This window comes from Oncorhynchus clarkii, chromosome 25 (assembly GCF_045791955.1).
Source record: "Oncorhynchus clarkii lewisi isolate Uvic-CL-2024 chromosome 25, UVic_Ocla_1.0, whole genome shotgun sequence".
NCBI lineage: Eukaryota > Metazoa > Chordata > Actinopteri > Salmoniformes > Salmonidae > Oncorhynchus > Oncorhynchus clarkii.
The window spans coordinates 24999379-25012200 of NC_092171.1; the positions used below are offsets into that span (position 1 = coordinate 24999379).

A 12822-nucleotide genomic window follows, 5' to 3' on the forward strand; every position below is an offset into this window, starting at 1 on the left:
TAGGCCATAGTGGTGAGGTAATTACAATATAGCAATTAACACTAGAGTGATAGATGTGCAGAAGATGAATGTGCAAGTAAAGATACTGGAGTGCAAAGGAGCAAAATAAATACAGTATGGGGATGAGGTAGTTGGATGGGCTATTTACAGATGAGCTATGCACAGGTGCAATGATCTGTGAGCTGCTCTGACAGCTGGTGCTTGTAGTTAGTGAGGGAGATACGAGACTCCAGCTTCAGCGATTTTTGCAGTTCGTTCCAGTCATTGGCAGCAGAGAACTGGAAGGAAAGGCGGCCAAATGAGGAATTGGCTTTGGGGGTGACCAGTGAAATATACCTGCTGGAGAGCGTGCTGCGGGTGGGTGCTGCTATGGTGACCAGTAAACTGAGATAAGGCGGGGCATTACTTAGCAAAGACTTGTAGATGACCTGGAGCTAGTGGGTTTGGCGAGGAGTATGAAGCGAGGGCCAGCCAACGAGAGCGTACAGGTCACAGTGGTGGGTAGTATATGGGGCTTTGGTGACAAAATGGATGGCACTGTGATAGACTGCAATCAATTTGTTGAGTAGAGTGTTGGAGACTATTTTGTAAATGACATCACCAAAGTTGAGGATTGGTAGGATGGTCAGTTTTACGAGGGTATGTTTGGCAGCATGAGTGAAGGATGCTTTGTTGCGAAATAGGAAGCCGATTCTAGATTTAATTTTTGATTGGAGATGCTTGATGTGAGTCTGGAAGGAGAGTTTACAGTCTAACCAGACACCTAGGTGTAGTTGTAGTTGTCCACATATTCTAGATCAGAACCGTCCAGAGTAGTGACGCTGGACGTGCGGGCAGGTGCGAGCAGCGATCGGTTGAAGAGCATGCATTTAGTTTTACTTGCATTTAAGAGCAGTCGGAGGCCAGGGAAGGAGAGTTGTATGGCGTTGAAGCTCGACTGGAGGTTAGCACAGTGTCCAAAGAAGGGCCAGAAGTATACAGAATGGTGTCGTCTGCGTAGAGGTGGATCAGAGAATCGCCAGCAGCAAGAGCGACATCATTGATGTAACAGAGAAGGGAGTTGGCCCGAGAATTGAACCTTGTGGCACCCCAATAGAGCCTGCCAGTTGTCCGGACAACAGGCCCTCTGATTTGACACACTGAACTCTATCAGAGAGAGAAGTAGTTGGTGAACCAGGCAAGGTAGTCATTTGAGAAAGCAAGGCTGTTGAGTCTGCCGATAAGAATGTGGTGATTGACAGAGTCGAAAGCCTTGGCTATGTTGATGAATATGGCTGCACAATATTGTCTCTTATCAATGCCAGTTATGATTTTGATTAGGACCTTGAGCGTGGCGGAGGTAAACCCATGACCAACTCGGAAGCCAGATTGCATAGCGGAGAAGGCACGGTGGGATTCGAAATGGTCTGTAATCTGTTTGTTAACTTGGCTTTCGAAGACCTTAGAAAGGCAGGGTAGGATAGATATACTGTAGGTCTGTAGCAGTTTGGGTCTAGGGTGTCTCCCCCTTTGAAGAGGGGGATGACCGTGGCAGCTTTCCAATCTTTGTGGATCTCAGACGATACGATAGAGAGCTTGAATAGGCTAGTAATAGGGGTTGCAACAATTTCAGCAGATCATTTTAGAAAGAGAGGGTCCAGATATTCTAGCCCGGCTGATTTGCAGCTGTCCAGATTTTGCAGCTCTTTCAGAACATCAGCTATCTGGATTTGGGTGAAGGAGAAATGGGGAGGCTTGGGCGAGTTACTGTGGAGGGTGCAAGGCAGTTGACCGGGGTAGGGGTAGCCAGGTGGAAAGCATGGTCAGCCGTAGAAAAATGGTAATTGAAATTCTCAATTATCGTGGATTTATCGGTGGTGACTGTGTTTCCTAGCCTAAGTGCAGTGGGCAGCTGAGAGGAGGTGCTCTTATTCTATGTGGACTTTACAGTGTGACAGAATTTTTTGGGTTTGTGCAACAGGATGCACATTTCTGTTCGAAAAAGCTAGCCTTAGCTTTTCTAACTGCTTGTGTTGTATTCAGCGCATGTGACAAATTACATTTGATTAGATTTGATTTAAAGGGGTCCTAAAATTAAAAATCAAAATAACTAAATGATCCATTGCATGATCATCTTAAAACAATTCCATGTGTCAGCTCAGCAACCCCCCCCCCTCCCCCCTTTGTGTTTGTCTTGTCTTTGGATGACAGGAACAGACCCCAAATTGACTTACAATCGTTACCATGGTCTGTTGTGGAAGTGAGTACCATGGTGTCCCAGCAGCTCTACATACAGACAACGGAATGGTGATCACTATTCACATATGCGGGTTTAAGCAATTTTGCTGAATTAGGGACATTTTCAGATTGTTGTGTTTCTTCAGATTGCAGTACTGTAGTCCCTCCCTTTGGGCTGGTGTTTTGTTTCAGGGCTGTGTAGGACACTACCTGCAGAACTGTGATGTGTGCGTAAGAGAGGCTCTAATGATACATCTCCCAGTGGTGACATCCTGCTGTTTCTATCACATGTTTGTCCATCCACCTCCATCAGTCCCAGTGGTGACATCCTGCTGTTTCTATCACGTTTGTCCATCCACCTCCATCGGTCCCAGGGGTGACATTCTGCTGTTTCAATCACGTTTGTCCATCCACCTCCATCGGTCCCAGTGGTGACATCTTGCTGTTTCTATCACGTTTGTCCATCCACCTCCATCAGTCCCAGTGGTGACATCCTGCTGTTTCTATCACGTTTGTCCATCCACCTCCATCGGTCCCAGTGGTGACATCCTGCTTTTTCTATCACATGTTTGTCCATCCACCTCCATCAGTCCCAGTGGTGACATCCTGCTTTTTCTATCGCATGTTTGTACATCCACCTCCATCAGTCCCAGTGGTGACATCCTGCTGTTTTTATCACGTTTGTCCATCCACATCCATCAGTCCCAGTGGTGACATCCTGCTGATTTTATCACCTGCTCGTCCATCCACCTCCATCGGTCTCATGGAGCTAGGTGAGTCACTTACCTAGGTGGAGGGAACACAGCCATATCCTCGCTACTCTCTTATCTCTCCTCCTCTTTTTCCTCCTCCTTGGAGAAGTGTCAGTGCCTGAAGGATGTGCTGGGTTTGGGAGGCACTCAGTGGAAGAGATGAGTGCACTTTCAGATGTGTCTCCAATCCCCCAGGGTGTAAGAATGGAAGCCTAGAGAGAGAGAGGGAGGGAGGACAGAAAACAGAAGGAGAGAGAAAGGAAGAGAGATACCCAGGGCCTACTAGGCCTTTTTCTTTGTCATGTAGGCCATGCTGTTCACCCTCACTTTATCAGCCCCTCCGCTTCCCTCGTAACAAAGACTCTCAGATAACCTTTATCTCGTCATGTAGGCCATGCTGTTCACCCTCACTTTATCAGCCCCTCTGCTTCCCTCGTAACAAAGACTCTCAGATAACCTTTATCTCGTCATGTAGGCCATGCTGTTCACCCTCACTTTATCAGCCCCTCCGCTTCCCTCGTAACAAAGACTCTCAGATAACCTTTATCTCGTCATGTAGGCCATGCTGTTTACCCTCACTTTATCAGCCCCTCCGCTTCCCTCGGAACAAAGACTCTCAGATAACAATTCACTTATTCCTTTGAAGTAAAGAGCATCGTTTTGGTCTTATAATATTTTTTACCCCAAAACTAAAGATTTTTTAGTCTTCAAAAATATATGATAGTTAGTTACAATGCTTTTATTGCGGCCGGATCTGAAAGAAACCTTCCTGCGATTAACCTTATTCACACTCACATTAACTTTTTGGTATAGTTCTACAGGATCAGGGAAGGGGAAGTACCTGAAAGATAGCTCTTGTTGCTTCTTGCAGAAGGGATAGAGAGGAATACATGAGTGATGAATTTCTCCAGCTTTAATGTGAGGATCTCCTGGAAGCAGCACATTAGTTAATAGCATAACGAGTACTGATAGCGGGCCTGAATTCCCCACACCCGTCACTCTCAGGGACACAATCCTGTCACAGTTTGTTTTACTTTTAATTAATCCCCCACCCCCACCCAACCAATAAAATGGTGAGGACTCTGGAGCTTTCAGTCTTTCAGTTCATTCCAATTAGTATTCTGGTGTTATTTTTAGGGCTCTTTCATAGGAGCGGGTCTGAACACACACATACACAAACACACACACACACACACAGCCAGTTTGTGAATTAATCAGTGGATCTAGTGTTTTTGTTCAAATGTTTTCCTCTGTTATGTTAAGATGGTTTTATATTAATGGGACTTAATAGTGTGGAAGCAAGCCGCTGCCTGATATTCCCCCGGCTTCAGTAACACAATGCCTGTTTAGATGCATACAAATCCCTCCTTCTTATCGTGTGCCAATTTGCAATTTCACAAGTATGGATTTGGGGTTTGTCATGCTGCGACTGGGTGAACAAAAACAGAATCCCCCCTGCAGTGGGAAAAGGGGTTTAGACCAGGGCACATATTTAAAAGATCAAACCAATATGTCACATCAAAACAGCTAAGATCTTATCTCTCTCTGAGTGTGCGTCAATCATGCACTGTAGCACAGCATTTACATCCTTTAGAAAATGCTCTTTATACTGGTGCCCTGTGGGAATTGAACCCACAACCCTGGCATTGCAAGTGCCATACTCTACCTACCAACTGAGCCACACGGCACATTGGCGCTACTCCCTCCTTCCTTTCAGAGAGTGAGCAGATAGTGATTTCCTGTGATGGATTAGTCCAATTCCTGTATATGAATCTTTTACCCCACACTGATTTAGGAACCATGATTCCAACATCTGTCTGCTGGTAGAAATGGGTTGTTTTAATCAATGTTGTCCCTATAGACAAAGGGTAGAATCTTTTCTGTTTGATATTCATTGCTTCTATAGGCTACACAGGGCTGCTTTCTCTTCCTGTTTCGTTAACCTGTGGGTATACTGTAAGCTGTGGTACTACCCTGATACTGTAGGCTTCATCACTTACAAACGTGTTTTATTTTAAGTAGGCCATTAAAATTAAAAGGACTTTACTGCCTACACTCCTTTTATATTTTTAATACTGCCTATGTGGCAAACTTTTACCGCACACAAATATCACAGAATATCACTAGTTGCTACATCGGTGCTGTTTTAAAGAATTCCACAACAGCAAATTTATTTTACATTTTTTATCTGAAAGACGATGCCCAGAACTTAGCCATGATGTTGCACAACGATTTAAGTCAATGAGTCAGAGGCAGAACAAATAGTACAGCAAATAATATGGCTAAACTCCAACGTACTGATAGAGGAAAGACCCATTTTCTTGGAGGAAATGTATAAGGAAGGTAAAATGTAATTAAGGTAAAGTTACAATAGGTATACAAAAGTATGTGGACACCTCTTCAAATTTGTGTATTCGACTATGTCAGCCACACCCGTTGCTGACAGGTGTATACAATCGAGCACACAGCCATGCAATCTCCATAGCCTAACATTGGCAGTAGTGGAGAGCCTTACTGGAGCCTTACTGGAGAGCTCAGTGACTTTCAAGGTGGCACCGATATTGGATGCCACCTTTCCAACAAGTCAGTTTGTCAAATTTCTGCCCTGCTAGAGCGGCCCGGTCAACTGTCAAGTGCTGTTATTGTGAGGTGGAAATGTCTAGGAGCAACAACGGCTCAGCGTGGTAAAGTGGTAGGCCACACAAACTCACAGACGGGACCACTGAGTGCTGAAGCGTGTAGAGCATAAAAATGATCTGTGCTCGTTTGCAAATGACATTCGCGAGTTTCAAACTGCCTCTGGAAGCAACGTTAACACGAGGTGTTTGTCAGGAGCTTCATGAAATGGGTTTCCATGCCCGAGCAGCCGCACACAAGCCTAGGATTACCATACGTAATGCCAATCGTCAGCTGGAGTGGTGTAAGGCTCACCGCCATTGGATTCCAGAGCAGTGGAAATGCGTTCTCTTGAGTGATGAATCACCCTTCACCATCTGGCAGTCCGAAGGACAAATCTGGGTTTGGCGGATGCCAGGAGAACACTACCTGCCCCTATGCATAGTGCCAACTGTAAAGATTGGTGGAGGAGGAATAATAGTCTGGGGCTGTATTTCATGGTTCTGGCTAGGCCCCTTAGTTCCAGTGAAGAGAAATCTTAACGCTACACCATACAATGACATTCTAGATGATTCTGTGCTTGGGAAGGTTTGTTTCTGTGCTGGGAAAGGCCCTTTCCTGTTTCAACATGACAATGCCCCCGTGCACAATCGAGGTCTATACAGAAATGGTTTGATGAGATCGGTTTGGAAGAACTTGACTGGCCTGCACAGAGCACTGACCTCAACCCCATCAACCACCTTTGGGATGAATTGGAATGACGACTGTGAGCCAGGCCTAATGGCCTTTTGGTCATTTTAGTGTATTTGGGCTTGAAATCTGTAGTGGGAAATTCATGGAAATCTGTGTCAATGCCGTGTGTTTCTCCTATGAGATGAATTGCAAATACTTTTCAGACTACATTTCCTTTCAGGGATAGCATTGTTTATTAATCAGAACCATCTGCATAGTTTTTCCTTTTACCGAGCCGCGACTGAGCTTGAGCCATGGTGTAAATTAAAATAGGGGGTGCAAATTATGGTTTTCTGCCTCCAAATTTTTACCAGATAATTATCATAATCTATTGGATAATTTGGTAATTTTCACTAGTCTGTATAAAAACTGTATACATGATCACTTTATAAATGACATACTTGAAGTGTTTCGGAAACTACTCTGAAAATATTGTTTACCAAGCTACCAATGGAAGAAGTTAAGCTACACTTAAGCTACCCTTAAGAAAAATATACTTATGGATCGGACCCTTTTTTTCAATTTTCACCTGAAATGACATATCCAAATTTAACTGCCTGTAGCTCATGACCTGAAGCAAGGATATGCATATTCTTGATACCATTTGAAAGGGAACACTTTGAAGTTTGTGGAAAAGTGAAATTAATGTAGGAGAATATAACACATTAGATCTGGTAAAAGATAACACATAAAAATTTACTTTTTAAAATGTATTTTTCATCATCTTTGAAATGCATAAGAAAGGCCAATGTATAAGTTAGGAATCTAGAGGCAATTTAGATTTTGTCCACTAGATGGAAGCTGTGTATGTGCAAAGTTTTAGACTGATTCAATGAAACATTGCATTTCTGTTCAAAATGTTGTATCATGACTGCCCAAATGTGCACAATCGGTTTATTAATACATTTTCAAGTTCTTAACTGTGCACTCTCCTCAAACAATAACATGGTATTATTTCACTGTTAATAGCTACTAAATTGGACAGTGCAGTTAGATTAACAAGAAGTTAAGCTTTCTGCTCATATCAGATATGTCTATATCCTGGGAAATTTCTTGTTACTTACAACCTCATGCTAATCACATTAGCCTACGTTAGCTTAACTGACTAACTTTTTTCTTTAGGTGAAGGAGAGGCGGACCAAAATGCAGCGTGGTGGTTATTCATGATTCTTTAATAAAGAAAACTATACATGAATAAACTAACAAAAACAATAAACGTAACGAGAAAACCTAACAGCCTATACTGGTGCACAAACAAACACAGAGACAGGAACAATCACCCACGAAACACTCAAAGGATATGGCTGCCTAAATATGGTTCCCAATCAGAGACAACGATAAACACCTGCCTCTGATTGAGAACCACTCCAGACAGCCATAATCCTACTAAGCCACAAATCCAATACCTAACAAAAACCCCAAGACAAAACACACCACATAAATAAACCCATGTCACACCCTGGCCTGACCAAAATAATAAAGAAAACACAAAATACTAAGACCAGGGTGTGACAGAACCCCCCCCCCCCCCCCCCCCCCAAGGTGTGGACTCCCGGCCGCACACCTAAACCCATAGGGGAGGGTCCGGGGTGGGCGTCTGTCCACGGTGGCGGCTCCGGCTCGGGACGTGGACCCCAGTCTTAGTCCCTTTGCCTTGCGTCCTTAGATAGGCGACCCTCGCCGCCGACCTTGGCCTAGAAGTCCTCACCAAGGGCCCCACTGGACTGAGGGGCAGCTCGGGACTGAGGGGTAGCTCGGGACTGAGGGGTAGCTCGGGACTGAGGGGTAGCTCGGGACTGAGAGGAAACCCAGTACTGAGAGAAAGCCCAGTACTGAGAGGAAGCTCAGGCAGGTAGAAGGCTCTGGCAGATCCTGGCTGGCTGGTGGTTCTGGCAGATCCTGACTGACTGGCGGTTCCGGCAGATCCTGACTGACTGGCGGTTCCGGCAGATCCTGGCTGACTGGCGGATCCTGGCTGACTGGCGGATCCTGGCTGAATAGCGGATCCTGGCTGAATAGCGGATCTGGCTGCTCCATGCTGACTGGCAGCTCTGGCTGCTCCATGCTGACTGGCAGCTCTGGCTGCTCCATGCTGACTGGTTGCTCCATGCTGACTGGCGACTCTGGCTGCTCCATGCTGACTGGCGGCTCTGGCTGCCCCATGCTGACTGGCGGCTCTGGCTGCTCCATGCTGACTGGCGGCTCTGGCTGCTCTATGCTGACTGGCGGCTCTGGCTGCTCCATGCTGACTGGCGGCTCAGGCTGCTCCATGCTGATTGGCGGTTCTGGCTGCTCCATGCTGACTGGCAGCTCTGGCGGCTCCATACAGACTGGCAGCTCTGGCGGCTCCTTGCAGACTGGCAGCTCTGGCGGCTCCTTGCAGACTGGCAGCTCTGGCGGCTCCTTGCAGAATGGCAGCTCTGGCAGCTCCTTGCAGACTGGCAGCTCTATGCAGACTGGCAGCTCTATGCAGACTGGCAGTGCTAAACAGGCAGAAGACTCCGGCAGCGCTGGAGAGGAGAAAGGCTCTGGCAGCGCTAGATAGGCGGGAGACTCCGGCAGCGCTGGAGAGGAGGAAGGCTCTGGCAGCGCTGGACAGGCGAGGCGCACTGTAGGCCTGATGCGTGGTGCTGGCACTGGTGGTACTGGGCCGAGAACACGCACAGGAAGCCTGGTGCGGGGAGCTGCCACCGGAGGACTGGTGTGTGGAGGTGGCACAGGATGGACTGGACCGTGAAGGCGTACTGGAGAGCTTGAGAGCAGGGCTGGCACAGGACGTGCAAGGCTAGGGAGGTGCACAGGAGGCCTGGTGCGTGAGGCTGGCACAATCTTCACCAGCCGACTAACACGCACCTCAGGACGAGTATGGAGCGCTGACCCAGGTGCCATCAAATCCCCGACACGCTCCGTCGGGCGAATTCCGTACACAGCAACTCCCTCATAACTCTCCTCCAATTTCCCCATTAACTCCTTCACAGTCTCTGCTTCGCTCACCTCCAACACCGGCTCTGGTTCTGGTCTCCTCCTTGGCTCCTCACGATAAACAGGGGGAGTTGGCTCAGGTCTGACTCCTGACTCTGCCACACTCTCCCTGAGCCCCCCCCCCCCCCCCCCCCCCAATACATTTTTGGGGCTGACTCTCGGGCTTCCGTCTGCGCCGCCGTGCTTGTCTCTCCAACTCCATTCTCCTATACCCCTCTTCGCACTGCTCCAGCGAATCCCAGGCGGGCTCCGGCACTCTCCCTGGGTCGACCGCCCACCTGTCTATTTCCTCCCAAGTCGTATACTCCAGACTTCGTAGCTCCTGCTGCCGCTGCCTGTCACCACGCCGCTTGGTCCTGTTGTGGTGGGTGATTCTGTTACGGTTTTCTTCGGGTGAAGTAGAGTCGGACCAAAATGCAGCGTGGTATTCTTGATACATGTTTAATAAAGAATAAACATGAACAATACAAAAACAACAAACGTAACGTGAAAACCTATACAGCCTATCTGGTGACAACAAACACAGAGACAGGAACAATCACCCACCAAACACTCAAAGAATATGGCTGCCTAAATATGGTTCCCAATCAGAGGCAGGTGTTTGTCGTTTTTGTATTGTTCATGTTTATTCTTTATTAAACATGTATCAAGAATACCACGCTGCATTTTGGTCCGACTCTACTTCACCCGAAGAAAACCGTAACACTGACACCAATCCTGTAGAGGTTTAACTAAAGTAGTTCACTACATCCAAACTACTTATTGAAAAATTATTATATGTAAACCTGTAATGTCATAGACTATAAATTGCAAGAACAGATCACTTTGAGGTCATATGTTAACAGAATGTGTAATTTAGCTTACACAAAAACAATGTTTCAAATGAGAATTAGGTGTGTCTGATGCTGAAAAAGGTCAAAACAAGTAATTAACTACCACCAAGGTATAATGTGTCGGCCTCATTTTCCACCTGTTCCTTTAGATTTAGCCAGAGTGGACTTTCCTAACATTTCCATTGAATGAATGTTGTTTCTACATCATTTCAACCCCAAAAATCTAGGTGATGACATTGAATCAACGCAGAAAACTAATTGGATTAGCAAAAAGTCATCAACTTAAGGGCATTTCATATTTTTTTCACCCAACTTTTAACCTAAAATCCAATGACATGGTCATTTTTTTTGTTGATTTCACATTGAATTCATATTAGGTGACAACTCAACCAGATGTAAAGCAAAACTAGATATTGAACTGACCTCTGTGCCCAGTGGGATAATACCAATGTATTATTTTCATATTGGATATGGCAACTATTCACATTACAAAAAAGTTGATAAAGCGCTCAGCAGCTTTCCCTCAATATTGCCACAGCACTGTCCAGAATGGACGGTGGGTGGGATGGTGGGATGGTTTGTTTTCAAGATCTGTTTACACTTGAAGGATATCCGTACAAAGATGCTTCTTCGACTACCTCCGGAAGTGGTCAGGAAGTTCTTATCGCAATCAGATCGCAACGCGACTTTTGATTGTCTACACTCGTTGGCAAATGTGGGCACAATCTGAATGTGGACACGATCAGGACAACAGACGCATGTTAGAACCACGTATAAACAGGTCTACTGACAGCTCTCAGTGCATTCCCTATTTGTTGTTGTTTATCTCCACTCCACATGGAAGTGGAACTAAATTAGAGTTTCCACTCTAGGACAGGAATGTCAAAATAGGGATAGAATTGCACTCTGGGCAAATGGTGTTTAAGTTTTAGGGGTGGGACTTTGAGGCATTAATGAGATGTCAGAATAATTGACAAAATACATCATACTGGCTGTATTTTGAAAGTTAGATATCTTTAAAACTTGATTGTTGATATGCAAAACATTTTGGGACTATTTCAACAATGGACTAATAAAACAAATAACAAAATATAGTTATGGGGTGAAATTTTCCTTGAAATTTAGTGCAGGATTAGTTGTTTTAGGGTGGTCGAGCTGCTATGCTACGGTCAGTTGGTCTGCAGCTCTGACAACAGGAGGCCAGTTGGACACTAGGATTAGTGTAACACCTAGACGTAGATTTTCACACCGCACAATCTACCGACCGCACGTCAATAGATTAAGACCCAGTCCCACTCTTTTAGTTGCTATTTGCTTATTGATCGCAGATTTTCATCAGGCCCAGTTATTGAAGAGTCCAAGGGAAGGAGGCATGAATCTTATGCCAAATAGCATCAAGGCAAAGGCCATAAGTCAGCCACTATAGGGGCCCGTCTTTGGCCGGCACCCCAGCCTTAACATGCCAGGCTGGGGCTAGCATCATAAATCCAGGCTCATGATGGATATGTGGGGGATTGGAGTGATGACCTCAATACTGCCAGACTGACAAGGTAATCAGGCTGCGCTGTTTAAACAACCTGGGAGCTATCACGCCCACCCATCCGTCAGGGGCACCGTGAGAGTTATTTAAAGGGAAATGGCATCGCTAGACACATTTTGGGTGGTTTTCCAGTCTCTCCACATAATTATGAGTGACGAAGAGGTGTTATGCACTATAGTGATATGTTTCTATTTTCACACCGGGAGAGTTCAACCAATGTTAGATTACTTGTTAGATATTACTGCATGGTCGGAACTAGAAGCACAAGCATTTCGCTACGCTCGCATTAACATCTGCTAGCCATGTGTATGTGACAAATAAAAATTGATTTGATGACATCATTGGTTGATTGAGCCAGATTTCTGATCTAAATATGAATGAAGTTTTTTTAGCAATTATTGTGGACTTTGTGTTTTGCTGATTGCACGATGACGCTAGCAGCGAGTAGATATGGTTATTCTTGTTCAATAGAGCCGTTGAACAGCTAAGAATGATCCTATCTGCCACAACATTACAGGATTTCTAGGTTGACTGATTTTCCCTGGCTTTGTAAACACTACAGCCTGACGGCAGCCCTACTTCCTTGTACAATTGTGTTCCCACCCTCAAAGGCGGGGTTTTCAAAATGAGTACCGTACTGCTTTCCACCTGTTCACGGCAGCATTTTACTGTGCACTGTCGATCAGAGATGGCTAAATAATTGCAAAGGCTGCTTCTGATGATTCCTCTTTCTAAGAAGAGCTGGATGACAACAACCCTTTTTTATGTTATTTAAAAAAAGGTTATTGATGTTCTTACTAGGGACATACAGCCGTAGTAATTTGAGCCGGAATACACTGAAGAAGAGTTGAGACAGCGAGAACAGGAATTGCGAGAAAAGCAAGCCACTGACAGACTCCAACTGGGGAGCCACTGTCAGACTCCAACTGGTGGCGCCTATGCTGGTGCTGGTGCAGTCCAGCCATGCCGACAGAAAAGTATTGTCTGTGCTGCAAGGAATTCGGTCGCAGACAGTTCTTACTGGAGAGGACCACTGCAGACCCCATGGATTGTGTGTGTGTGTGACAGGCCATCAAAGTTTCAACACACATATGGATAGATTGGTGGTGAAGATGTTCTTTAGAACCTCCAAGATCAACTGGCGGTGGCA

The 12822-nt window shown here is 45.7% G+C and overlaps 1 non-coding gene across 1 annotated transcript; it reads right to left on the reverse strand.

The window, feature by feature from the left end:
- Positions 1 to 4580: 4580 nt before the first annotated feature.
- Positions 4581 to 4658, reverse strand: trnaa-ugc (transfer RNA alanine (anticodon UGC)). Its single transcript has one exon. It is a non-coding gene; the product is annotated as a tRNA-Ala (tRNA).
- Between the last annotated feature and the right edge of the window lie 8164 nt (positions 4659 to 12822).